The sequence below is a fragment of the Ambystoma mexicanum genome, chromosome 11 (genome assembly GCF_040938575.1).
Source record: "Ambystoma mexicanum isolate Mex_15411 chromosome 11, UKY_AmexF1_1, whole genome shotgun sequence".
Classification (NCBI taxonomy): domain Eukaryota; kingdom Metazoa; phylum Chordata; class Amphibia; order Caudata; family Ambystomatidae; genus Ambystoma; species Ambystoma mexicanum.
In genome coordinates this window covers 122,787,022-122,802,300 of record NC_090934.1, presented here as the reverse complement: position 1 = coordinate 122,802,300, position 15,279 = coordinate 122,787,022, and the positions used below count along the sequence as shown (strand labels likewise).

At 42.3% G+C, this 15,279-nt stretch overlaps 1 protein-coding gene and 1 long non-coding RNA gene across 2 annotated transcripts in view; one reads left to right on the top strand and one right to left on the bottom strand.

Annotated features, from left to right (window-relative positions):
* Window positions 1-15,279, bottom strand: part of RSPO1 (R-spondin 1) — an 829,344-nt gene that overhangs the window by 745,110 nt on the left and 68,955 nt on the right. The gene's annotated exons all lie outside the window — the stretch shown is intronic.
* LOC138504668 (uncharacterized) lies at window positions 1,798-2,452 on the top strand. The gene is made up of 2 exons (XR_011279890.1): window positions 1,798-1,953; window positions 2,263-2,452. It is a non-coding gene; the product is annotated as an uncharacterized lncRNA (long non-coding RNA).

Sequence of the window (15,279 nt, the reverse complement as noted above, 5' to 3'; positions counted from 1 at the left end):
CATTCCCATGCTTGGGGTGTTCCCATTGTAATAACGTGATTAAGGGTGAAAGCATATCACATCCCCTTACGGGCAAGAAATTCAAATTCAGAGACTTCGCGACCTGTATGTCGACAGGAGTTATCTATACAATCAAATGCCCTTGTGGCAAACTGTATGTGGGCCAGACCACAAGAGCGTTTAAGGAGAGGATAACCGAACGTAAATCCAACATTAGGTGCAAAAACACAAAATCCCCATTGGCAAGACATTTTTTGGAACATCATCACGCGGTTGCCCAGATCAAGTTTCAAGATCTGGAGGTCGTCAAGAAGCCACCTAGGGGTGGAGACTACCAATCCATCCTCTCCCGCAGGGAGAAATTTTGGATACACCAGCTAGACACACTTAACCCACAAGGGCTCAATGAGGAATTTTCCCTGAGGTGTTTTATCTGAACTTGACCTTGCTCCATGTTCTCCTATAGAACAATGGTGCTAACACACTGTAGCGTTTTAAGATATCTTCTTTCACTGTCCTCTCTGGTTTATACTGTGTGTGAGTAAAGACAGTTTACCTTGTTCACACTCTTTCGAAATTCCTTTCTGTTTCTTTAATGGTTTTGACTGAATTTAACTATAATGGAATCCACTCTAATGTACTTATTGAGTGTGATTTCTGTCTTCCACAGTGGAACAACTGTTAAAACCATATGAGTCCGGGACATGTCGACCGGCCCACTGTTTAATTACTTATGTCCTAGAATGCGTTGCTTCTGCCTTTTAACGCATTGATAGGGAGTTGGTATTCATGCTGCTCCATTGTGGGCGTTTCCACGGTTACACCAGTGCACTTTTTAGTTTTTATAACATATAACATGTCCTGTATTTAGGTTTATTTAACATACACTAGAGCTCCCACTTGGGAGGTTTCCCACTGTGGCCATAGTACTCAGCACGTATATTCATTTAACCTAGATTATCCGTAAAATAATTTATCTGGGGTCCTTTGACAACTAACATAATTAGAATTCTCTATGAGACTCATCCCTAACATACTGTCCAATCTTACAATGTGGATTATTGCTTGTTGTAATCCAACAGCAGGCTCTTTTCCGTTGTGCAATACACTTTCCACAATGGCGCTCATTTTAACACCAGCATTTCAGCTATGGTGCACATGAAGATTTTACTTAGTCCTTTTTTTATCTTCCCCACACATACACTCGGTTCTGGATGGGCTGGTGTCTGTGTAGATCGTTGCCAGGGAGACGCTGAGACCCTCCACAGTCCACACGAGCATCTCATCCCCCCGATCGGGAGGCGCTCGTATTTTAGCTACATTGAGCAACAGAAGCGGCTTTTGCTTTCACACGCGATCGTATAGCTTCATTGAAACTACTTGGCAGAGGTAAATACAACAGGATATCAATGGCGCCTTACCTATTTCAAACTACGATCCATTAGATCCCCTCTTTCCACTGGGGAGCATTCTGAATTGTTTGCTTCTTTCATGTTTACAGCCGAGCACTTTAGATTCTGGTTTCCGAGGATATTTTGGGACATATGAATATTTCCGGGCAAGCAGTGCATCCGCACGTGTAACTCCCGTTTTTAACTTGCAGAATGTAAGGTAAGCGAGAGCTCTACATATGCTTCCATTGTTTTTTCACGCCCGTTATGCACTTATGGACCTAATTCATTTCTACTCATCTCTATTCATAAGGGACTGTTGTCCCTTTATTTCTTTGTTAGCGTTTTCTGTGAACAAACTTTAAATATAATAATTGTTTTTGACCAATTACATGTGTAATGAATATCCAAACTCTTAGAACCGCTTTATTTATGTCTCATGTATAGGCATCTTGCACGCCTGAGACGAGGGTTTTCTCCACCAACTGGCGGGTAGAACTGAGAAACACGAGTTCACCAAACTTTGAGGGTTTTCTTACGCCTCACCTCCACTATACTTAAGGTATGCCACAACTCTACTTTTTTGGCACACACTCCTTGGAGATGTTTCTCACAGATGGTTAATCACCTCTATTCCTTTGATTATTTTCTGATATAGAACATGGATTTGTTCCTGGTGCACTGGCCACAGTGGGTACCCCTTATTGGGGAGTAACTTTTATGAATACCTCAGATAGTTACATTTGAACTACTCCAGTTAGGATATACCTATATATGTGAATTCGATGTGGGTTCAATAAGGACCACTATGTTTAGCACTTTACATGCGTATATTATGTTTGTTTAAATGTTGTTTTTCATGTCTGTTTAGGTTTTGCAGTCCAAACCCAATAGGCTCAAGAAGAAGGGATGAATATCCCGAAACGCGTCAGCCACGAATTGTATAAATGGACTATCATTGTTTACTGTTTTCATGTTTTTTTGTAGACAGTCATTTTGGCTTTTTCACTTCAAATCTGTATGGTGAATTTACTGTGACATTAATTAAAAACCTCCCCCTGTTTTTGGGTTTTTTACAAAATCACTGAGTGTTCAGTCTTACTACTAACTTGATCAGAATATTATTAATTAACTACAACAAATGCATTTAAAATTGCTGAACCATCAATTGATGGACTTATGATAGAGTGCAGGGGACGGGAGGGTTCCTAATTTTGGATCCTCGTCTTTTGTTTCTACTTATATTGTTATTGTGATCCTGTGCCAGGTTCACGTTTCCTCCCCCGCACCTCAAAAAAATATGTATACTTCTACACATTATTGAATAAATCAATCTCTAATTTTAAAATACCAGGGAGTGCTTCTACTGATCTACCCCCTAACCTCATCAATTTCACACCTGGACAGCAAGTCATGATCATGAATCCTATCAGGCCTAGAGCTTTACAGGACACATGGTCAGGCCGTTACACAGTGGTGGAAGGGATGGCCAGGCTCTAAAAGGGTTCCATGTAAATAGGCTGAAGGCTTTCATCTCAAGATTTGAAATCACTGCTCTGTTGCTGGCATCAGATGTCGAGGAAGAGCAGTCAGAACCTCTCCCTGACCTGTTCCAGGGCAGTCCTTCAGACAGCACCATTGAGGGTGTCCAAGTGGCCCCTCACCTGACTGCTGATCAACAAACAGAGGTGAAAAGTTTGCTGAGGCAATTTTCTCCCTTGTTCTCGCAGTCTCCTGGTTTGACACCTTGGTGCAAACATGACATTAACACAGGAGATAGTGTACCTACCAAAAGTAGGGGATAAAGGATGTCAGACAAAGTAAAGTGTTACATTAAGACACAGGTCAACAAAATGTTGTATCTTGGGGTGATTGAACCCTCTAGTAGTCCTTGGTCCAGCCTTGTGGTTTTGGTTCCAAAGGCAGGTACCTCTGAGTTAAGGCTCTGTGTGGATTACAGGGATCCGAATGCTGTTACCACACACCTTGCCTAGAAAAGATGAGCTGGTGAATACTTTGGGTGCTTCCAAATACCTCAGCACATTTGACCTCACTGCAGTCTATTTGCAAATACCTCTTGCAGAACATGCCAAGGAGAAGACAGCTTTCTCAACACCAGAGGGTCTTTACCAGTTCACGGTAATGCCTTTTTGGTTGAAGAATGCTCCTCCCACTTTCCAGAGGCTTGTGAATCATGTGCTAAATGGGCTGGATGAATTCTGTTTTACATATCTGTATTATATAGCAGTTTTCAGTGCTACCTGGGAAGACCATGTGAAACACCTTAGGATTGTGTTGCAGGATCTTCAGATGGCCCACTTGACCATAAAGGTTAGTAAGTGCCAGATTGGACATCGTTCAGTGGTCTACCTTGGACATGAAGTAGGTGGAGGGAGGATACAGCCTCTACCCGGTAAAGTACAAGCAGTACAAGACTGGCCTAACCCCTCCACTCAGACCAAAGTGAGAGCCTATTTAGGACTCACTGTGTATTACAGGAATTTCATGGCAGACTATGGCACCATAGCTGCTCCTCTGACAGCTCTCACTACTCCAAAGAAACCCAAGAAGGTAACTTGGTCTGAAGAGTGTGAGAATGCCTTAAATGACTCTTTGTGTCATACCCCTGTTCTACCAACGACCTTTTATTGTGCAGACAGACACTGGGATAGGAACTGTACTGTCACAGGTAGATGAAAAGGGTAAGGAACACCCTATTGGCTTCATTAATCGCCAGTTTAAGGACAGAAAGCTCAGATGGTCCACAGTAGAGAAAGAATGTTTCTCTGTTGTGTGGGCCCTAAGGACCTCTATGGGACGCACTTCACTGTGCAAACGGACCATAAGCCCTTAAAGTGGCTAATGAACATGAAGGGAGAGAATCCAAAGTTGTTCAGGTGGTCGATAAGTCTGCAAAGCTTTGACTTCACTATTGAGCATAGGCCAGGTGTCCAACATAGCAATGCTGATGGTTTGTCCAGAACCGACCTGAACATGAGACTCATCCAGGGGTGGATTAATTCCCCCTTTCCTTGGTCTGAGAGGGGCAAGTGCTAGGAAAGATTTCCATTCCATCTGTAATTTTCCCTCCAGTTGTGTACCCCACAACTTTTTGCTGATGTTTAACACCATAGTCTGACTTTACCAGAGGAGCCCAGCCTTCTGCTGCACCTCCTGCAACATGTAACAAGTGTACAATGTACCTTCCACTACAGTGCAGTTGGGTCTATTAGTAATTTCCAAAGACCCTAGATACTCTTTTAGGAGAAGTGCAGATTTGATTTGGACAGGGCTGTTGACAGCTTATTATTTCGTATATTTTTAACCATTTCCTGCTAGGTAAACCGCAATTACCGCATTTATTACGAATAGGTGGCTTGGCTCCAAAATGGCCATGCCACGATGTTCTTTGTCCTTCCTTTGACCATCTTCCCCCTTCACCTTCCCCAGGTTGAGCCGACCCGGGTCAGTCCTTATTTGGGCATGCAGTCTCCCGCGAAACACCAGGCTTTTGCAGGCTTCTGCCTGCCTTGTGTGTGCCTCCAGGATGTGGGCTGGAATGTTTGTTCCCAATACAAATCCTAGGTGCCAGAGAGTCTGGAGTGCTGTGAATGCCTAGGACCACCGTGGTCCGTGATTGGTCCACGTATGGTATGCCTGTATGTGAGCAGATCTCCCATTGGGTCCTCTTCGTTTTAGCGCAAAAGAGATTCTGGATAAGAGAAGCCCCCAAACGCCCATACCATGTCGATCTCTGGAGTTCTCACTGAACGAAGGATAGGATCCAAGTATCCTGAAACTAAGAAGTTGAGTCGAGGAACCACTGGTGACCGGTGGAAGGCTTGGCACCCTGAGCCCGCTGTCGTCCTGTGGGACCCCTCTGCATCTGGTCATCCTAGAAGGTCTTCAAAGACACTTCGACACATTGGAATAGTGGGACCAACTATTCTCGGCACCTTCATCAAACCCTGCAAGCAAGCCTTCTCGGAAGTGTCCCTGTAAACTTGGTATATCGCTAGCTCTGTGTTCATGGCACCCTCACACCGAATTTGGTACACTTGGCGTTCCCAGGTCTGAAGTGAAGTAAGTGCGCCAGAACCAGAGTATATGCAGTTACCGTACCGTGTCGCCCAGCCGTGGTGACAAACTTTGCAGGTATGCTGCATTTGTGCCCCTCTTGCCCCGAAACCTGCTGCAGTGAAACTGGCCTGATCCATCCACCAGGATCAGAGAAATCGCCACGGCCCCATTTCAGAATAATCATTGAATCTTCGCCGCTGAAAGCCGCATAGCCGCCAAATTGCTGCACTTGCACCTGCAACTGAAGTGGACTCGACTGCCGAAGTTTGGCCCGAAGTGCGCCGGGGGTCGGTGAGTAATCACAACCCTAACCGGTGGCCCCTAGCTCCTCCATCAATTTTTACACACGAGTGGCCACTCTGTGCCCCTCTCCTTTCCACTGCTAGTGCGAACTAGCGAACTATTCCCAGCTCTTGGAATCGACTCTGCCCTCAATTGGAGGCCCTCCTTGAATAGTGGAAACCTATTCTTCATTGCCTCACCCACCTTCCTGAGCTGCAACAGACCCTTGGAGAGAGCCCGTTTTGCCCATTTGAACTACCGCATGTGCTAGCATTGCACATACATTTGAGCATTACGCTCCACTCTTCTTAGGGATTGGACTGCCTCTTAGGAGTGTGTTGGATGTAGAAGGGGCTAAATACTATTTGCACTGCCTGTTTCCTCCCCCTTTTAGTTTGTGGACCCAATTTGTGCATTAACCCTTTAGACCTCATTGGTCTTGTATATATGTATTTAGATAGGATTGTGGCTTAATAAGTATTACTATGATTTGATTTGTGTGTTGAAACTCAAAGGCCTTGAAATAAATGTATTTGTATTTTTGATATATCTACACCTGACTGGGAGTGATTTGTAAGTGTCCTTTACTCTGTGTGCTCATTGAGGTCTTGCAGTCACCCTCACCCCTCCTGAGACCTAGTCTTGGCCGCCGCCAAGCTACCTTGATTGGTCTGGCTTGTCCAGAAGATTACTCTGTTCCAAGAAACTAGGCTGGCCCCCTGAACCTCTGCCCACCAGTTCAGAGTTCAGAAATCCATCTTAACACTAATGATTTATTATTCCTAAACCTAGTTCAGATCTGCCATAGGACCCTTTCTTTCCTCAGTTGGATTGGGTCCCCTTGCCATCTCCTAGGCTGTCTGTCTTCAAACCCATGGGTGAGGATCATTTTATTTCAAAAGTTCCAGGGGTTGATGATAGCCTCGGTCACAAGATCATATTGTAAGAACCTTATTAAGGAGGTGGATGAACGTTCTGGTCTCCTCTTCAGTGCTCACATCTATGGCTACTTCAGCACAGCTTTCAGTACCTGCTACTGAATCATTACTACAAATGGAGAAACCCTCTTCTTTGTTCTTCTTCACCTCGAAGACAGCACCCCTCGTTACCTGCTCTACCACCGCAGCCCACCTTCTCCACCTATTTCACAGCTGACCCTTTTGGGCAATCCAATGAGGTTCCTTCCATCACATAGGTGTTCCATGAGCACATGAAGGTAAACATAGAGTTCCTGTGTTTTCTGGTTTCAGAGACTGTAGCAGAAGAGTACGGTGTGCCAGCCTCTTTCTCACAAGTAGAGTGCATTTATGCTCAGCTATACACCTACATAAGGATGTCCTGCATGAGGTGCAAATGGTGGTAGAGGCCACATATGGTTCACTCAGTTTACAAATGAACTGACATGAGGTACAGGTTTTTGCTTTCGAAAAAAATATGTCTGGTCTGCCTGCCTCAGGCACAATCTTCAGTGGTTGCTGCAGCAATGCGCTTGAGCAAACCTCCTTCGTCATCAGACTTCACCTCATCCTCAACATTCTACAAAGATGGCAAGTTGCTGTATAATCTAAGTTGTAGAGGGTATCAGAACTCTAGCTTTCACCTATGTCAGGCAACCTCCGATGCCCTCTTGGCATAGTGCAACCAGCGACTCTGAAAAGAGCCGAGTGATGTCGAGAAGGACTTTCCTCAGGATATGAAGGCCCTCTTTATTGCAGATCTTACTGAGCCTACACAGGTGGCGTCTGATCTTATGCAATCTTCCCTACATCACATTGACATGACTGCTTGTGGGATGTGCTAGGGACAGAATGAGGAGACAGGCACTGATAAGAGCTTCCAATCCAAATTCACAAGACATAAAAGGAGAGATATTGGATTTGCCGTTTGATGGAGTTGCACTCTTTCGTACCCTTATGGATGAGGAGATGACAAAGAAAAAAGTAATCCCAAATCTCAAGAACATTGATTCCCTCACTGAACAGCCCTCATCAAAAACCCATGGATGTTTTTATCCATGCCTACTGGCCAGCAACAACAGGATAAATGAATACCTTCTGGTGGGATTTGTGGCTTCCATAACAGGAACAATTAAACTGTGAGTGGCAAGTGCCAGAACCAGCAGGAAACAACCATAAATGTTTTTCCTCTTCGGCCACAGCCCCTGATGGCATGATGAAGCAATGACATCTCGACTATGGAACACCAGTTCTATTCCTTATTTAATGTCACAAACCATCAGGTCCAGCATACATGGATGGTAAGGACTGGCAGCCGAACTGGGAGGGTGTTGCATGGTGGGCCGTCCTACATACCTTGCACTAAGTTCCATAATTAATTTGGGCAAAATGTATATATTATTCCTGTGGCCGTAGAAACAGAAATGCAACTGTTGCTGAACTTTTGTTTTTAAAGGCTGATCATTTAGATGATATATTTGGCACCCAAATGCCTCACACATTTTAGGCATCTCATCTGCCTTTTTCAAAATTACCTCATCTGAATGTGTATGACAAACATAATGTACCTAGTAATTGTCTTTTTGTAGCTTGTATCTGCTTAGAGTCACATGCTATGCATAGTCCGCCATCTAGTGTTTGGGGGTATTGTACCATTACATCTTCTTTATCGAAATTCGAAAAAACTGGATGTTGACAGTACAAGCAATCTGGGGAAGTTGACCAGTGAAGGATTGTGGGTCACTGTATATATAGGATTGGGATAGTATTAATGCATGTAACACTATAGCTATCCTACGTGTACAGGGACCCAAAATCCTTTATGCATCATTGTCCTCAGATTGTTTGTTTTCCCCCCGAGCATGTTTTGCTTGAATGCAACTGAGTACTATTTTTTTACCCACTGTTTCGCTTGTTTCTTGTGGGGAGGTGTGGGGAGGTAGGGGGGGGGGCAAATGTGACTCTATGCAGATACAAGCTACAGAAAGACAATTACTGGCGAAGTAATGTTTGTCTTCTGGAGTTTGTGAATCTGCTTGGATTCACATGCTACGCATATATTAGAAAGCAGTGCCGCCTGAAGCAGGTGGAGGGTGAGATGTAGGAACAGAAGAAAAAATGGTTTAGATTTGCCTGTCCCACATGTGAATCTGCTCTAGCTTGCGTGTCTACATAATAGTGTTGTGTAAAAGTGTATGTTGAGCTCCACGTAGCAGCTCTACAAATATCTTGTATAGCCACATTAGCAATGAAGGCTAAAGTTGCTTCTGTTCTGCATGTGGAGTGAACTCTTAGTGTAAATGGAGTATATTATGAGCTAGGGTGCCGCAAATCTGGATGCATTATACAATCCATCTGGAGATGGTGGCCTTAGTAACAGGATAACCTTATAAGCCTTCAAAAGAGACCAAGTACTGGTTCATCTTTCTTATTTGTTTTGTTCTGTCAAGATAGAACATTACTGGCCGGTGCAAATCTGGGGTATGAAATGCTTTTATCCCCTTTTCTGTGGATTGGGGAAAAACAAGGAAGTTCAATTTATTGGTTTACGTGGAATTTTGATATATATTTCGGTGAGAATCGTGGATAGGTTCTTAGAGCTACTTTGTGTTTGTGTATGGTTACGAAAGTTTCTCTAAGGCCTCCTTATGTCTTAGATCTCTTAGTTAAAACTTGTGCATGGGTTCGAAAGGTGTTCACATGAGTCTGTGAAGTACTATATTTAGGTCCAACCCTGGTGCTAGGTGAGCCACTGGTGTGTGTGTGTGCGTTTAACCTCCTCCATAAATTCTTTAACCACTGGTTCTTTCCACCAGGATGTTTTTTTGTGAGGTTGAATGTGCTGCTAGTGCTGCTAGGTGTACCTTGATGGAGATGTACACTAAGCCTGAATCTAGTAAATGTAATAGATATATTACTATATCTGATGGTGTGCAGTTGATTGGGTCTATCTGCTTAGTTTTACAGCAAATGACAAAATGTTTCCATTTATTGGAATAGTAATGTCTTGTGTTGGAATGCTTTTTTTTGGCCTTTCTTAGAATCTCCAAGCATCTGCTTAGGAGTTGTAAGTGTCCAATCTCTATAACTGCAGGAGCCAAGCTGCTAAATTCAGAGTCTGCGGTCAAGGGTGTGTTAGTTGCCATTGAAGTTGTGTTAACAAGTTGTGCTTGCTTTGCAATTTTATTTGAGGCTGCATGGCATTTGTATTTTGCCTTTTTTTTTTTTTAAAGTGCTGACGCAGCCCACGGGCATCGAGGCGCTGTTACAGGAATTGTTTGTTTTTTAGTTGCGTAATTGTTTTTGCCTTAGTTGCGTATTTATAACGCGCTTAAATACCGAGGGACCCTGGGATCGAACCTGTGTTGCTTCGTGTTGTCTTGCTTCCAAGGCGAGCATGTTGCCGCTGAGGTATCCTCCCTCTTCAGGATATATGAGTACCATGTTTGTCATGCCTACATCAGTGCAATTAAAACCATGGTTAGTTGTGTAGAAGCTTGTGTACCAGCTTGGGTAGCAGTAGGGTTCGAGGAAGTGTATGCAAATGTCCCTTACCTGTTCATCCAGAGTGCATTCCCTAGTGACCCTTTTTCTGTGAACCTGGATGCAAAGGTGCATTTCGTGTTCTGTGCTGTAGCGAAAAGGTCCACTGTGCGGTGGTCTGAAGATCTGTCTAAATGTGTCTGTATTTAACTCCCACTTGTGATTTTGTTGTAACACCCTGCTTAGTTGTCCGCTAGACAGTTGTTCTCCCCTGGGACACGTTGCGCTTGGATGTAAATGCCTCTTTTAATGTACCAGCGCCATATCGCTTGTGCTAATTTTGACAGAGTTATGGAGTGTCTTCCCCTTGCTTGTTTATGTAGACATTGCTGTGGTGTTGTCCGTGTTGACTAGCTAACTGTTGTCGATTAACCTTGTTTGAAAAGATAGTAATACCATTCTGGTGGCTCGGAGTTATGTTTATCATCATTATACTTTATTTCGTCCAACCCATCAAAGTTGTTCACATACAATGTTACATAACATCATAGTAAAGACATTACAAAGGGTATTGCATGGTAAAAACGACCAATAAATACATAAAAGTCAGTAGATGAAAGGATAGAATATTTGACGTGAAGGATTGTATTAAGCGTCTCATTATAAGTACGGCAGTACAGTAAAACATGGTGTAAAATGGAGGTTACCCTGTTACCGCCACATCAGTTCATATATAAAGGAGACAGTTTTGATAATTTCAAAAATTGCTGATCTGTACAGATGGACTGATGCCACAACCCTCCCTGTACCTCTAGTCTTGAAAAAATAGACCAAGTACGTAATGCTTGTCCACAGTATAAAAAAAATATTTTAATAAAGTTTTACACAAGAATAAAAGACACATAAAAAATGTTTTGTGTGAATCATGACCCAACACAACAAAACATGGTAGGTATAAAAACAGAACAAATCACTGCTCACACATACATCTAACCACATACAATGATAAAAAAATACAAAAAACATGAATGGCTATAACACTTCTTCCAAACTGAGTATTTTAACTCAGGCAGACACCAATCCCGACATGTTTCAGTTCTTTATTGCACCAATTTCACAAACTTTACTCAGGGAAAGAACTTGATTTTCTTAATCTCCACCATGTTATCCAGGGCCACACATGGAGTTGTCAATGATACTCCTAAAACCACAATGTAAAAAAAGAGGGGGGCTATCATTATATGTCACCAGCATCCATCTTTGTAAGTCAGAATATGCTTGAAACATAGCTCAACACCCCAGTAAACATGCTAGTTAATTGCAGTGTACTGGGTGAGGTCCATGGGTTGCTGTCAACCCTGCTTTACAATGCTCTACACACGACTAGATACCTCTTAGTAGGATATCAGTAGTGCTGGTGTTACAATACACCCTTGAGTAGCAGAAAACTTCTATATCAAATCTTTATAATTTTCTTCATTGCTTTTAAATAGCCATAGGTCCTCAAACAATGCTGCAAAAAAAACAACAATGACCCATAGTTGTATGTCAATAAGGGACCACATACAACGTATCCCTTCACCGTGACACCACTGTCACAACAATATTTTTCACCATTATGTGCTCTTAAATATAAGAGTGAAAACTGAATAACCTTCTACTCCGTAAACACCACCACGTGTAAAAAAAACTGTGCTGTGCACTGGCACTGTGTTGAAATACAGCTAGTCCCATCACCACGTAATACCAATGTTGCGGCAGTACCACCTATTCAGTAAATGGCTGCCCACAGAGCTTTCAACGTGATCTTTTCTACAGGAACAACAATTTTTTCATTCAGACCAGCACCTCCAACATAAGGTACCTTTAAACGGTAAAGGTAACACTCAGGCACCATGCTGACATCTAAAAGCACGAGAATATGACTATAACCACTCTTAGCCCAACAATGACAACTTCAATGTGCACCTACCTTATTTACCTACAGTCGCCAATGACTACAGTTTGAGCAGGCTAGGAACGCCGACTATCCGTACACCACATACGAGCATCAACGTACTGATTGCGCTGCGCATGGTTTCGTATAGGTCAGTTCCATTAGGGTAACAAGATGGAAAAAGGACTACGAATTGGTCCTCCATAGATATAAACAGAGGACTCTGTACACGCAGCTACATCCTTAGGGAGTTGTAACCATGAACAACTGTCCAACAGAGCCTTAACGTCCCATTACAACCCTACGAGGCCAAATTAAAGTAAGAAGTGTGTGAAGCGCCCGATAACAGCACATTTTAGAAACACCAGTAATTGTGGTCATGGACATGGAAAAAGACTTCAAAAAATCAAACAGCCCCAGAAAAATGGTTAAAATAGTGCCCCACATTACTAAAATAAATGACCGGCACTGGATTGCATGTTGGAAATATAAAACCATCTACTTTTGTTTCATTTTGACAATATCAGAATAAGATTAATATGTGCACTGATACCATGTTGCACAATCACCGCATATTTATTACTTGAAGAAACATCCTGATGGTATACTGGCAATGATTATACAAAGCAGTGATGACACTTTTATACAGAGAACATAAGATTATTGTTTGGTGGGACCACAGTTTCACGCACACACCCAATACTGCATTAATCATGCGTATATTGCCAATCCATTTCCTCATTAAGGCCAATGATGTGACTTTGACAGTTAAAGATCATTTTTTGTTCAAACAATATTAATTTGCGGTCTGTTTCTGATTTATTCTTACCACTAATCTTCTTCAAAATGACCCACTTAAAGTCTTCATGGGAATGCTTCATTTGTACGAAATGTTTGACTATTGGTGCCATTAGCATTTGATTTTTCATACAACTACGGTGTTCTACCATACATGTGCGGCATTTCCTGTTAGTTTTCCCAATATATTGTAGTCCACACGGACACGTGATCAAGTACGCCACATTCTCTGTGTTACAATTGGTCACATCATTGAGGGTCCACAAAGTAGTCGGATTCAATGTAATCTGCTTAGTTTCTTTTGTTGAGGCACACATCACACATTTCCCACAGGGGAAATGACCCTTTACAGGTGGAAGGCCCCATAGAGTAGTTTGTTTTGGTCCTGACACATGCTTGATCGATATATAATTCCTAATCAGCATCTATCTGATGTTCTGACTTTTCTTGAAGGCCACTAATGGTGGAGGTGTGGATTTGTCATTATAGACTCTTGTCCATGTTTTGTTAATGATGCCTTTGATTTTATATGACAAGTTCAAAAACGTGTTGACAAATACAATACGATTTTCTTTGTCATCTCTTTTCTTTTTTTCTAGTAGTGCCTCCCGATTATTGTTGTATGCTCTTTTTGAGGACACCTTTACCAGTTTAGCACATTGATCTCCTTAGTGAACTTTAGAAACTGATTTTGTACATTGAACCATTCTTTAAAGGCCTTTGCCTCTGTTACTGTGCCTTCCCATAGTATGAAAATATCATCTATAAACCACAGCCATTTCAATAAATGTTTCTTGAAAGGATTGCTAACGGGATAGATGATACGTTTCTCAAAATATTCCACATAAAGATTTGCAAAATTTGGGGCCATAGCAGCACCCATGGCTGTGCCTTCTATTTGTTCAAAAAAGGCTCCTTGGAACTGAAAAAAGTTTTTTGGTCAAAGCGAACTTTGCACACCACATGATGAAGGCGTTACTGACTGGGTGCCCATCTTCTCTGTCTCTCAAGATTTCCTCGACCACTTCTAGTGTGGCCCTTTGCGGAATCACTGTGTACAATGATTGTATGTCGAGGCTAATCAATAAGGACTTGCCTGGGCTGAAAGGCAAATTCTCGATTTTGCTAATGGCATCTGATGTATCCCTTAGGTAGCTATTCATTTTGAGGACAAACGGTCTTAAATAGTAGTCAACAAATTTAGATAAGGGTTCTAATATGGAACTGACTCACGATACGATGGGTCTGCCTGGTGTATTAATGAGGCTTTTGTGAACTTTAGGTAAGATATAAAATACCGGTACCCGCCCTTGTTTTCTAATGAGGTAATCGCATTCTTGCTTGCTGATCATTTCTGCCTCATACGCCCTTGAAACCTTAGTTTCTATAATTTCCATCAGTGTGGTCGATGGATCAGAGGGAGTAGGATGATAACTTTTTGCATCGTTCAATAACCGTAGGCATTCACCCACATAGTCATTGCGATTAAGTAGCACAATGGTCCCACCTTTGTCAGCTTGCCTCACTATGACATCCTCCGTCTTAGCTAATTTGGAAATCAATGCCCTTTGAGCACTACCAAAGTTAGAATGGTGGGGGATGCCTTGTTGTTCCAATTTGTGAACTTCTTTGAGTACCTGTTTTTCAAACACCCGCGATTCAGAGGTGTGACTGTGAAATGCACATTGAAAGTAGATTTGTTTCTCAAGCCAGTGCGGTTTTGAAAAAATTAATTCAAATGGACCTTGCGCATGAAACTATGAAACTCAGACCTAAATTCAAAAGGGTCATGATATTTCGTAGTAACGAAGTTCAAGCCTTTGTTGAGGACTATCTCTTCATTCCTACTTAAAGCATAGTTTGAAAAATGTATCACCACTAATTCCTCGCTCTGCTGTGTGTCTGTATCTGATTTCCCAGTCCCCTCGGTTGGGGCACTGTCTTAAAAAAGGACATCCTTGTCTTTGTCTGTTCTGCTGCCGCTGTCCTCGACCTCTGCCTGTGCCCTGTTGGTTACTTAGGTCCGTGGTGCCTGTGCTCCCATCGTCACTTGAACTATACGAAGTATTGCGGAAATGAACCCTTTTCTTGAAAGAGGTTTGATTGGTAGTACCCTGATAATTATTGCCAAACTTGGAGCCATCAGTAATATAAGGAAAAACCTTTTCATGTGAGAAGATGGATGGATCTTTTTTCATCCTCTTTACCCGTTCTAAACTGGTGTCATTTTTTAAATCTAATAATTCTTTGAGATGTAGATCTAGTTTGGTTTTAAAAGCATCAAGATCCAAATCTTTTTTGAGTTCATCTTGTAATTTAGAAATATCAATTTCAATCTGTTTAGATACTTTTG